The following is a 14,436-nucleotide window of genomic DNA, read 5'->3' as shown; positions in this document are numbered from 1 at the left end:
CAGTACAATAAAGAGATTATAATACAAAACATCTAAGTCTTGAACTCTTGAAGATTTTTGAAGAGCATGAATATTAGCATATTACCTAATGCTTTGAATCGTGTCTCACGAATAGTCATGATAAGCGGTCAACAGCATATGAACCTACCCAAATTTACCGCAAGTTCGCCTCTATTACCACGTCATAGAGTTTTCATTCGTCATGCAGCGCAACTTGATATGCGGTTGACTGTACCTACTACCAGTGAATGGTGCATTAGTGCAACTACAAAAACTGGCTTTTACCCGAAGCATCGCTAGCGCGACTTTAACGCCACCTACAAATTTTTCGCAAATCCCATGAGAACTATAGTGTTTAACGGGATGAAAGTTAGCCGATGTCCTTCTCGAGAGTATACGCGAAATATCAAGAAGATTGGTTTAGTGGAAAACGCGTGAAGAGAAAACAAACAGACAAATAAAATTACTTGCGAATTTGTAATAGTAGAGTCCATCTTCTTACAACGCAACGTTTCTTTCCTTTCTCTATTTTGAATGAAAAATTAAATTTTCGGACAAAAACTACTTAGTTAGTTTAAATTTTAAGTTGTCTGCATTTAATTCAGCCTTATTGAAACTGTACGAGTTTCATTCAGTTTACGATGAAAGTCCAACGACCGTCGTTTGACTCATGCGCATGTACACTAAAAGCAAATTATTTTAGGTCACTCACGCATTAAACACAACTTTTAGTGCCGATCTCAATTTTATTAAACACTAACAGCGTGTACCGACTTTACTTGCTTTGAAATTGTAAGAGGAAATTATTTTTGGTGTTGTTAAAATCGAACAGAAATATCTAAGACAGCTCAAACAAAACAGTATCCGATCTTTTTGTGTAATTTCTTTTGAAAATATCGTTCTGAAGCAATAGAACCACACAAAACCGAACGAACTTCATGTCAACTGTTGAACCAAATTTTGCAGAAATCATAATACGGGCACAGCATCAGACGGCAACAAAAACGTCATAACCAGAATGTTTCTGTAATTTTAAACGACAAGTGTTAATGCAATTAGAGCAAAACCTAATTTAGACTAGGAAATAACGCGCGTACCGACTAATGTAAACACTAGGTTGCTTCCAGGACGACGCCCCATTTTCCTAAATAAATTAAAAGAGCGTATAAATAGTTACACTACGTTTAAGGCTGTTCTAAATTTGACACATTTGAATTCAAATTTGGAAGCAAAAGGGATTCTGAGTTAGTCAGAAGACAATGACCCCGACGCCTGCGCATGAGCAGGAGAATTTAAAAAGGTGTGTTTATTTTTCTCACCTGACACGGAAAAATAATTCAGATCACGAACAATGGAGTTGTTTGCAACTATTTTTGTATAATGACAATGGACAATGTCATGTAGGTAGTAAGTACCTATATAAAAACAAAGAGGACGAAAAATTGGACACAATAATTAAGGCACTTCTCATTAACCAGGAGTGGAGACGTAAAACGCCCCTGAGCTCCTCTCCAGACAGGATACGATATAACCGGGAATTAACGCCATGAACTTACGAGAGAGGAGAACGCGAGTATTGTGCAAATTATTATATTGTATTCTAGTTACTTTGTCTTGCGAAATAGTTAAATAAAAAAATTACAGTTTTTGCAAATTTTTGCTAAGATGCTGACTCAGTAATTACAGTATCAGTAAGAAATGCCGGGAACCACACAGCTTAAATGAAAATTTATTGCTATGAATATAAGCTAACAAATAATTAAAGATAAAACAATAAACAGAGCCAACTGTATTAACAGTGACAGTTTGCCAATCCATCGCCTAAAAGAAGAATCCCAAATTCATTAGCCTTTCCCTTCAAAATCTCAATCGACAAAGCTAATAAAGGCAAGAAATACAAAACGCATCGCCGTTCAATTCCGATATCACATTAGTTGGTGCATCAATCAATCAACGTGCGGACGAAATGTAACTAACGCGTCACCTCGACATTGCTCGGCCAATCTCCTTGTTGCTCGCGCTATTTCTGGACGGCGCTGTTCGTCACGGTACGTTTTTCGTTCAGAATTTTGTGTTAGCTTTTTCCTGATGTTTTACTCTCATGGGAATTTTGCAACGTCGAAATCGAGGACACGATCGCAACTATTTCAAATAGAGAAATTCGTTTGTGAAGTTCGAGCGACATCGTGCTATTTGTTAAGTTTTGTAGCAATTAGCAAACATTCAATTGATAAAAAGACAAAACTTTTACCAATTATACGTAGGTACAAAAAATTGAATAAATCTCAATTAATTTACCAGCTACGACTCGTTGAAATCTTTTACTTAGTATCTAATTGTTTTGTTGTAAAATTGATAAAAATGCTTTGCAGTATAAATAATATGGACACACTTCTTATTTCTTCTCGCGTAGATTTGTAAAAGTCAATGAAGAAAAAGGTCTGTAAACTTAACTTAAAGCTCTCTCTGTCTATTACATAAAATATAAGAACGTGATACGTGTAATTATGTATTGAAAGGTCAGGTTAAGTGTACCCGAAACCGACGAGCATGCATGATGAGAGTATGAAAGTGGATGAGGCGAAAGAAGTATGCGGGGATGGTGGCAAGTGGAAAGATATACATACTCTACTTATCCCTTTGGGAAACAGACGTGTTTTGACGTATGTATACGTAGACGAAATGGCATTTAATTTTGTTTTACATTTCAAGTCCATAATAGCATTGTTTAGTACAATATTAACTCGTAGAAAACCTTGGCAATGAGAATGTTCATATGACATTACTTTGATTTATAATTATAACAGCCTTTGTTATTGTATGAGTTGAGTAAAAATATCTGCACCTGCATCTTTTGCGTGTTGGAGAAAATCTTAGCAAAATCTCTCTGATTAACATATAAATAATCTTTAAAGTAGAATTTCAGTAAGTGGTTAGGTATGTACCTAAAATATGTAACAAAAACACAGTCCGATCCAAAGCGAAAAATTAAATTTAAATTTATTATACAACAAATACTTAATTACACTATTCTTTTCAAAATTTTATCAAATTTAAGGTGCAACGTGCAGTTTGAACGATACTATACTGCTATGTACACCTACGTTACACAAATTTGCCCGTCTGAAATGTAATTCTGAAATTTAAAAACGCAAGTATTTTTACTTATTCTCTGGTGAAATGTCAAACAGAACCTATACAATATTTCCAACGTGGTCTTCGCTAATCCGTCAGGAATTACGACGCACATTAAGCTTGTTTTCTTTAAATGAATAACGCTTGTACATACATAAATTAACGCCTCTCTCCCGTAGGAGTAGGCAGATAATACACCTTTTCAGTTACCACGATCTCTGCATCACCACATTCATAACTCTTTTCATGCAAGCTTGCCGGTTTTGGGTACCTACTCTTGACCTGACCCTTTGCCAGGACGTCCATAATTTGATCAAGATACGTTCGTCTATACATATTAAATCGTAAATATTATTAATTATCTGTGACTGGGTTCTGTCAAGTAACGTCACATGTAAAAAAATAAAATCTCAACCGTCGCCGAGAATATAAAATTAAATGGAATATTTTCATAATCTAAATAGCTGAATGTTGACATTGAATTAAATTTTAATCGGAGCCAACGAACCTATTAACAATTTGAGGAAAGTTATGTGATTACAATGCTCTCCAAGTATTCAGCATGTAGGTCACATTTACAAAATGTATGTATTCATTACGCAGACGGCAACACTAACATGTAATTTTTATTGCAAATTGTCTGATAAAATTTCACTTGAAATGCTTATATCCTAAAGAAGTAACTACAGTGCGTATTAAGAAGCTTTCGATAAATTTATTTATTGAGATTAAGGTTTATCTGGTTCCAGGTACAATAGAACAGGACTTTTCGATTTCTTTCTGGTTCGCAGAAGGCGACTAAAGAACAAAATATTTTTATTTTAGGGTTTATGATTGTTTTAGATGATAATATTCTGAAGACTTTGTGATATTTGCATTTTTGGTAAGAGTTATCTTAAGTGGAATGCAGAAACATAATATAAGTCGTATGGAAATGGTTTTATTTATTATATAAGCTATTTAATAAGCATAATAACAATACATGGGCTATATATAGTGCGATGGGCTAGCAACCTGTCACTATTTGAATCTCAATTCTATCATTAAGCCAAATAGCTGAGCGTGGCCTATCAGTCCTTTCAAGACTGTTGGCTCTGTTTACCCCGCAAGGGATATAGACGTGACAATATGTATGTATGTAATAATAAAACAATTTAAAATTTCATCGTGAATATGCTACTGATGTGCGAAAATGAGAGATTATGTTGTGAATAAATAATCTGGCCAAAGTCTCCTAAAATTGTTAGTAAGAATAAACCCTGTAGCGGGAGTTTATAACAATTTTGATCACATTGTAACTAAATGTAAATAAATAAACATTTATATAGCTCCTACATAAGCCAAGAATACTAATACATTTTAGTTTAATGCTGAAGAAAATCTAGACAATAATATATGGAACTTTCATTATATGATTGAAATTAATGAGTGGCCATTTATTTCATTAATTGAACAAGACAAGGGTCTTCCGGACTTGTAGCATTATAAATTAGAAGTGTACAGTGGGCAGTAGATCAAGCTTGTTTATATACAAACATAAATCACGCCTCTTTCTCAGAGGGGTAGGCAGAGACTACTTACATCTTTTTTGCCACGATCCCTGCATACTTCTTCGAGACTTAACAATCTCAAAAAGACTGTAGGTACTGTATCTAGGTATGTATGCTGTTTCATCATCCTCTTAGGTAGGTTTGTTTTGTCCAAACTAACCCATTTTGGGTCATCACATCCAGAACCTGAACGAGCACTTGAACAAGTTTTCTCGCAATGTTTTTGTTGTGCCGGGAACCACATCCCGGACTATAAAGAATAGGACCACTCCACCACTCTCTTTCCCATGGATGTCGTAAAAGGCGATTAAGGGATAGGCTTACAAACTTGGGTTTCTTTTTTTAGGTGATGCGCTAGCAACCTGTCACTATTTGAATCTCAATTCTATCATGAAGCCAAATAGCTGAACGTGGCCATTTAGTTTTTCAAGACTGTTGGCTCTGTCTACCCCGCAAGAGATATAGATTTGACCATATGTATGCATGTGTGTGCAATGTTTTCTCTTACCGCAGCGTTTACTAGTTAGCAATCAAATTAATGTGTTATAGTTTAAACTAAAGCAATTTTTCTCCGCAATAGCTGACCGAATTCGCCGGCGATTTGTTCCTCCCGTTTTAATTATATCCGCTGCGTTCCATTTTCGCTTCGCGGCGATAGCGCACGTATCGCGGCTTCCGCGAGCTGTCGACCTCATCATTGATCGCCTGTCGATCGCTTAAATTGAATTTCGAACGCAGTTTTCTTTAAAGTATTATGCGTTGACACGCCAATTTGCGGCCAGTTATTTTTGTTCAGGTGCATTGTGTAAACTATGAGCTTTTTGAAATAAGTAAGGAAAAAAGATGAACTTAGTATTGAACAAGGAGTGTTTGTTGGGTAGCATAACGACAAAAGTACACATTAAAAACAAAGTTCTTTCGAAATAAAGTGTCAATCAGGCATAAAATTAACAAGACTACGGTTTAAACCTACTACTTCTACCTACGGTTTTAACACTACTTAAATTAAGGTGTACATAACCTACCTAATTAACTCCTATTTAACTCCATTTCTATATTTAACACCCTTCCGCCCTTTGAAATATTTTTCCCCAAGTCTATTATTTGCGGGTGTTATATTCATAGTTCTTCTCATATATTCAATAGTTATGGTACATTTTAGCTACAATAACATTACATTGGCGCATTACCTACCGAACGATTCGTACTGAATGGCTGCTGCGTATTCCCGAACGCCGGTTTTATTCCCGAATTAATGGCGTTCGAACCTGGAGCGCGATCAAATGATGTTCCGTTTCAAAACAGTTTAGTTACAGATATGACCCTCGGTAAAAATGTTGATATGTTGAAAATTCCAAAACATTAAAAAAAAACATTTCGACAAAATCAGGCTGTTTCTAAGTTTTCTTCTTTTAAACGATGCAAAGAATTGATGCAGGTTTAAAAGAATTTATTCCCGAAGATTTGCATTTAAACTATCTTAAGGTAATCATTGTAATATTCGGGTGCTAACTAATAGCTATACTTATAGGGACATGTCAGAAGTACTGTCTCTATATGAATCTCAATCCCAACATTGAGCTATACTAACAGCTGAACGTGGCCTTTCAAAATAAAATAACCTACTTCAGAGAAAGCGTACTGAGAACACGTATTACCACCCCGTGATGATAAAATTATAAAAAAACATTTTGTTAAGGGTGTTTAAAAAACAAAAAGTAACTTTATATTAACTTAATAAAAAGGGTAACTTTCTGTACTGTACGTAAACATGTGTGGCACCACGCTCGTCGATTAGGCAAAATCACCATTTGGCACCGCTCCCGCGCAGTTGTTCCGTTCTGTCTTGGAGTCGATTCTCGACACTCCTTATATGGCTGTTTTGAAAGCCGCAAGGAATTTAGCACTCAAATCAGGATTGACAAGTATGGACTTCATCAATACAGAATCTAGAATTAAATGTGGAAACCTGTACTAGAATCATGAGAACTTTTCAAAGCTGCCTTCACATTATTAGGACGTGTTTTGCAACACACGTCGTTTATATCCGTTCCTGGCTCAATACCCGTTCACCGCACAAACGTCAAGAGTTTCGTATAAACAAAGATATTCGTTGATTGTACAACTACGAATCCTAAAAATTATTGGGTTACTCGCTATGAAAGCTCTTTGGATCGTTTAATGGCACAAGGATGAGTGGCAGGTCAACGCTCTCGCGGCCAATCTCCCACAAGATGCACAGACTTATCATCAGTCATCTAGGTACAAAGTGTTCCCTCACGGAGTGTACTCGTAATACAATGGAGAAATGGAGAAGTAACCCACGACCACTCCTACAGGAGTGTACGACTGACAAGAAGGGCCCAATAAATTCTCGTAAAAAAAGCTGCTTTATTTTATTAGTCTTAAAAGACGTTAACTGTTGAAGTAATTTTAAGTGGTACCTACGTAGGTATTATTTTCGCATAATCAGCTAGCGAATTTCAAAATAGAAAGGAAAAACATCTGTTTATGTTAATATTTGACTTACAGTCTAAAACTCCAGTTTTAATTAAATGTAGTTGTGTTTATATTCATTTATATAGGTATTTAGTTCACAAAACTAACATGACATAGTGTGACAAGTATAATTAAAAAGATCAAAAGAAAATCATATTTGAAGCCATTTTATCTTTAAAACTCATTTTGTATTGCAAATTCACCAAAGCTTTGAACAGATTCCAGCCATCTTTGTCGTTGTTAAAATTGTTACTCAAATCTCAAAAAGACAACACACATACATACAATGACGTTTATAACCCTTACAGGGTAGACAGAGCCAAAACAGTCTTATAAAAAACTGAACGTCCAAGTTCAGCTGCCAGTCCGTCGCCTAAAATAAGAATCCCAAGTTTATAAGCCTTTATCTTGATTGACTTCAATCTTCACAGATTCTTCCATCTCTCTCCCATGGATGTCGTAAAAGGCGACTAAGGGGCAGGCCTATAAACTTGAGATTCTTCTTTTAGGCGATGGGCTAGCGACCTGTCACTATTTGAATCTCAATTCTACCTTGAAGCCAAATATATGAACGTGGCCTATCAGTCTTTTCAAGACTGTTGGCTCTGTCTAACCCGCAAGGGATATAAACGTGATTATATGTATGTATGTATACAGAAAGAGAACGAACCATTCTGTCGGCTGCCCATCCGGCACAGAAACATTTGTCGAAGTTAAGTTTCAGACTCAAAGCGAAGACAATAGTAATTATTATTTAATGGTCTGCATAAGCACTTAATGATAATATTGCCAACGATAAATATATACAATAGATCAATGGCCCACCATGTCACGAACTCGACGGGTTGCGAAGTACGGCTGCAGAGAATGCCAACTATTGAGATGCTCATGATATTACAGTTTATATGATGGGCATCTTCCTTGACCTTATACCAATCTGTGGGACGTGGCATGTCAATTTAATTTATTATAATATCAAAGGGCGGCAGTCGAAGACTAATATTTTGTGGACGTTGTGGACGTAACATTCTGGGCATTTTACAGTCTGCCCAATAGATGAAAAGTATGATTTTTGTTTGAAACGATATAAACATTGTTTAGTTTTTTCTTAAGCATATCTTTAAGCTCTTTTGGTATGGGTTGCACCACTATATTATTAAACACGACATCTAATCCGTAATAAACCAATGTCCAATCTTCAGATACCTTACTAAAATTAGTGTTGTATTAAAGGTGTTCTGTCATTGGTTATTTATGCTATCGACACCGCTTTGGTTACTGATAAAGTCGAATGAAACATAAACCATGATTAATCATACTAGTGCTTCGAAAATAGCATTCTATATAAATTTTAAGTAATTGATATGAATTATCTGTCCGTAACAGAAGCTAAGGCACTCCTTTGTTTATGTTTGGTGCTTTATACATCTTTTATTTTTATTAAAGCTTGCATATAGGCTTCGAGACTCACTGTAAAATTAATTTTAAATACGCAAACAAACAAACATAATGTATTTTGATTTTAATCTAATGTATTTAATGTATGAGCGCATGTTTTTGTTATTGTAATGTTAATAAAATTAGCTTTTTCTTGAATATTGACAAATCAATCATTACTAATTCGTGGGTGATCACATCGAGCCACCGCAGATGTTTGAGTTCGCACAAAATTATTTATTTTGTAGTTGAAAGTTTTAGATGTGAATGAAAATTGTATAGGTACGAAAACAAGCACAGTCTCGTATTGGCTCTGTATACCCCGAAAAAAGACGTACAAGTTCCCCTGAAAACAGGGTAAAGAATGCGTCTGAATAAATGAAAATGAAACAAAACACTCTTAAAATGTAACAAATCCACAAACCTCATTGATATGAAAACGAGAGATATTTTTCTATCATTCGATTTGAATTTTATATCGCCATTTATTATTTAGCCGGTAAAAACACAACTCAATTTTACATCGTCGTAAATAGTTTTTATTTGCTACATAAACAAAACAATGTAAATATAGGTCATACAGACCTACTTTGAATTCACTGCGTTCTACTCATATCAACATTCAAATTATTCTCAGGATGTAGAGACCTTGTGAATGTAGTGCGGTTACATTTGAACCCAAACATATGTACATGCGCATACGCATTCATGTTTCGAGATTTAACAACGCACACTGCGCGCGCGACGGTTTCTTGGAAATGTGAACACGAGTACTCTCTAATTGGTACACGAGTAATAAATTACACTCATTTAATTATTATTCACCGAGACTGTTAATAATTTTGTGCGAACTAGAAGAAGCATGGTGACGATTTTAATAAAATTATTATTTTCGTATGTCTGATGATGCTTTAGGAGTGTTTTTAGGCCTGTTTATGTTAAATGGGCCTCTATTATCATAAAAAGAACTATTCAGCTCTTTTAAAATCGAAAGAAATATTAAATGATTCCGAGCTGTAATATAAACAATAACGGTCCAATATTAAACCCTTGTGGTGCACCAACATTTAGATTTTGAATGAATATTAGACACAATTCAAACCATCTCAATATACAGACATTATAATCATAGGATTAAAAATGTCTTCTATCCCACTCTCTATGTTTCCTTTATGCTTCGCGTGGTAAATAAAGCAACAAACTACATTACCGTTCTGAAACTTTAATATCAAAAATATTTGCATAAGTTTTTATGATCATAAATTTATATGATTTACGTTTTATATAGGCATTAAATATAATATCAAGATTTATAAAGCATAAAATGCAATGGTCAATGTCAAAGAAACGAGAAAATAAATTTATTTACGTAGGTATATTATATCATAAGTTATTGTTTTAGCCTTGTGGAGCGGTGAAAAGAGTAATGACTACTTATTTAAAACCACTTTGATATTAACAAAAACATTAAGAAAAAACAATATTTAGATAAGAAAATCAATTAAGACAGTCATTCCTAGTTTTTGCAATAAAATAGATTGGTTCTTGATATTTGTAAATGAAATATTGGGAGCTGATTCCTGAAGAGATCCCTGCTCAGTTTCCGTAATATATGCATAAGGTTGAATTTTCATAAAATGTATTAGTAATTTTTATGTCTCTTGTCAAGTTTACTTACTATACGATACTAGTTTCGTAATATTGCAAGTTTTGCGGAGGTTCAGACGGGAGTCGCTTCGTGTAAAATCCTGACTTACTCAATCCAGGAAAAATCCAGGTTAAAAGTGCATCCCATGCTCTTCTCCAAAGAAGAGAGGCTGTAACCGTCACTAACACCGGTAAAAAGAAAACTAATTTCATATATCCTGTTTGGTGTCTTCGGATCGCTGATATCACATAAAACAAGGTGTCAATCATTCGTCCGTAAAGCCTTACGGTTGGGGAGCGGAGGCAAGCAATACGGTTCTGTACGCATACGTGATACGCAGACTTTCCCCATCATAACAGCTTTTCATTAAAACAGTTGCAGATAATGTGTGACAGATAAATCATTCTGATGTTAATAAGCAAACAGCTGAAGTTCCAACCGATAATGAATATAGAGAAGATTCACAGTGACTTGATTTTACTGGTTAGACTTTTTTTTAATAACAAATCTAACCTAGAATAACAATGACAACCTTGCTTGAGATGTGACATGACAAGAGTTAAATGTAGAACATTTATAATATACATTTGACATAGCCAGCATTCCACAGTTTTGCAGTGTGTTGTTGTATCAGAGATGTTTTTGTATGTTTTATATAGTCATGCGGCTTGAACGATCGCCAGGGTACAGATAAATGGAAACTTTATGAACAAATTAGCTCAAGTTATTCGCTCTGGATGTCTGTTTGTACCGGACACGGTTTTTAGCCAGAACAACTGTAGAAACGGACACAAGTGGCCCAGACGCACACATTAATGTTCACATTCGTATTGTGAATAAACATCGTAGCAGATAAACTAGGATGGCAGCCAAGACGAAAATATGCCACGGCGCGTTTTTCCATTGGATTTTGCGCTTTGGAAACGAGCAGTAGTCGCGGACATCATTGTTACGTTGATTGAATGACACGATAAGAGTTTGAACGTGCTGTTGCAGCGACTGCGTGCTGCAGCAGCTTCGGAATAACGCATGTGTGTATTGTTTTCGACACGCTCTATATGTAATGCTAGAGCGTCTACTTGGTTAACCGACGTTATCTTTCAGGGTTTCGTTTCAGATTTATTGTGTCCGTTTTGGCTATGATCAGAAACATTGTTTACGCAACTGCTTTTATGTGAGGTGTGATCTGGGATTGTAATTTGTATGTCCATTATGAATGTGTTATGTTTGTCTTCGAAGGTCGCACGTGGAGTTCACGGGACGGGTCGATGCACACGATTATTTCATTCAAGTCCCGAGCTATTTACATCACCAAGAAATCATACATAAGTGGCGGATTGCTGGCGCACTTCCTCCGCTGACGTACTGCTGGACCTTGCGTGCCTCGGCGCCGGCCAACCACTCGAAACTTTCTAAACTCGCCCCAAATGTCATATTCCCGGAATACTTTTGACATCCGGAAAGCTGTCTGTCACCGGCGACTGACAAAAAGGCAAAGAGTGGAACTAATTCTGTTTGTGAGTGACGATCGTTGAAGCCGCATCTTCCGCGTCGGTGGTTCTGGACCGCGAGTCCAGGATAATGGTGTTTACCGTCGTGTTCACTGTCAAACGTGTTATCTGTTATGTGAGCGTGAGCAGGTGCGTCTGACGTCGGCGTCGGCGTGCGCCGCCGGCTAAATTAGTGTGCGCGGGCGTCGTTACATAAACTGTCGTGTGCGATCCTCACCTCCTCTATCTTGAGGCTGGTGCGGACCACCTTGCGGGTGACCGCGCTCTCGTAACTCTCCTCGATTGTCTCCGCCATGGTTGCGATACGCGGGCGCAGCGAGCGACGCGCGCGACAGATGCGGCGGTACTGAGCTTCAGACGGTTATTTTTAGTCGCGGCGTGGTGCGAGCGACTGACTGGCTCCACTGGACGTCGGGAATCAGGGTGGCGAAGCGGGACACTTGGTATTGTGGCGGGTGTCGACCGCGCCACGGCTAGGGGCTGACTAATCCCTCCACCACGAAACTCGGTTGGGGAGCGGAGGCAAGCAATACGGTTCTATACGCATACGTGATACGCAGACTTTCCCCATCATAACAAGCGACTATTGATCAGCTTCGTATGGTTTCGTATGGGAATCCCACTTGAAATGAAGTCGTTCTTATGCTGACAGAAAACAATTTTCTGTTTTAGGTCTTTACAAAATGATCATGCTGGCATACGAGCAACTTTGGCAGATTCACGGGCACTCGCTACCGCTGAGTAATGGGACATTATGGGCGGCCGACGGAAAAACAAGTCGGTTCAACGGCATTTAAAAATTTCGAGTGAAATAAAACGTCTACGAACATATCTTTGGGTAGCGGGCGTTGCGCATGCGTCGCAGGATTTATTTTGATTGCACTTGTGATTGGAGCTCATAAATAATGTACACGCAGCATGACGCGGGCGTGTTGTGCTAGTAATTGGTTTACAGCGGAAGAACACCGATCAAATGTGGCTTTGGTTTATTTATCTGGAACTTTCGGTCAGCCATCGGTTTTTCCAGACAAAATTAGCTGGCCTTGTTTTTCCTATTTGTAAATCCTAGTTTTATGAAGATTTCCTTGACGTCTCAAAAAATTATCACCAACATTTTACGTAGTTTCTCATACATGTTCAGAGTATTCAGGGGTACTTATATCCTATATGCGGGATATTGGACCAAAAACTGAAAATGCCAAAAATCGTTGTCAGATGATACCGGTGATCCGTGATCTATATAACCCTTGCGGGGTAGACAGAGTCAACAGGCTTGAAAATACTGATATGCCACGTTCAGCCAAACGGCTTAACGATAGAATTGAGATTAAAAAGTGACAGAATGCTAGCCCATCGCCTAAAAGAAGAATCCCAAGTTTATAAGCCTATCACTTACTACCGTTCAAAATGTCAGTTGTAGACCTCAGGCCTCGGAGCATAGCGGACAAGCGGTGGACACTTTGAGTAGTTTGAGTAAGAGTAGATACTACACAAATATGCAAAGAAGTTATCCTAATGGGGTAGACAAAAACAGAAGGCACGCCTGACACTATAACGGGCACAAATGTTATGATGAAGAAATAGATATTTAAGGTTAGATTTTGTTAAGGAAACTCAAAAAGCATGAACCAATAAGAGCCGAAAAAACGTTTATAAATGTACCTATTATTTTTAAACCGATTCTTTGTACTGACAAACAAACTCTAAATATAGAAACAATTATATTTGGAACTAAACACTTCTGTAACAACAAAAGTTTCGTATTCTAAGAACAACATGAAAAATAATACTCATTTTGCGACACATATTTATAATAATTTAATTCTGAAGTAGCGCGGTCAACGACTTGTTCCGGCGACGACAACCCCGCGTCAAGGAAATGTTCTTGACCAGTCATTAGGTCTTCTCCAGGATAACCCGTGCCCAAATCACCTTGAGCCCGGCATTCTAGACGTCGCCAGGTATTTAAAGATCAGAGAAAATTTGTGTTTGTTTTGCCTGCTTGTTGAAGAGACAAACCTCTTTAGAGTGTGAGAAGAAAAAACATCTTTTTTTCTTCTTCTAATTTCATCTTTGATTTAATTCAATGTTTGATAGATTTTGTTTTAACATTCATGTAATGTCTCTGCCTCTCATCCTATATATATATCTTAAAATAAAATATCTTTTATTCTACCGAGTGCTCCGTTATTTCAAAAACCACTACTCTGCTTAATTAGTATATCTCTCCAAACCTAGAGGTATACTAATACTGCTGTACCTACAGATAATTTCGTAAAATCCCGACGTACTTAGGACCTATTTATCGGTAAATAACTAGTAGGTGCTGTAATAGGCTCTGAAGCGAATAGGCTCTGTTAATACGGTCATTAAATATTTAAAGAAGAAACGGGTATAGGAAAAAACAGAAATGTTTTGTAAAATTGAAAAAAAGAGTGGTGATCAGTTTTGAAAGTTGGACTAACAGTAGATAGGTATCTATTCTTTCAGTTATTCTTTGTACATTTTATTTTGATATCTGTGAAGAAGACGATAAATAATACTTACCTAGGTATATTAAGCTGTTTTATTTGAAGACTCCGATGCCCCTCGTCAAAGTACCTATCTACCGTATTTTTAAGGATTTCCAACGTTCAGCTATATGTTTATTAGCTAT

At 36.8% G+C, this 14,436-nt stretch overlaps 1 protein-coding gene across 1 annotated transcript in view; it reads right to left on the bottom strand.

The window, feature by feature from the left end:
* LOC106142872 (tropomodulin-1) overlaps positions 1–12,144 on the bottom strand; it is a 58,831-nt gene extending 46,687 nt beyond the window's left edge. The window contains exon 1 of the transcript XR_001228874.2: positions 11,998–12,144. The gene's annotated coding sequence lies outside the window, so the exon portion shown is untranslated. The remainder of the gene's footprint in view (positions 1–11,997) is intronic.
* Between the last annotated feature and the right edge of the window lie 2,292 nt (positions 12,145–14,436).

The sequence above is a fragment of the Amyelois transitella genome, chromosome 9, assembly GCF_032362555.1.
Source record: "Amyelois transitella isolate CPQ chromosome 9, ilAmyTran1.1, whole genome shotgun sequence".
Lineage (NCBI taxonomy): Eukaryota > Metazoa > Arthropoda > Insecta > Lepidoptera > Pyralidae > Amyelois > Amyelois transitella.
This window is presented reverse-complemented; position numbering and strand designations above follow the sequence as displayed.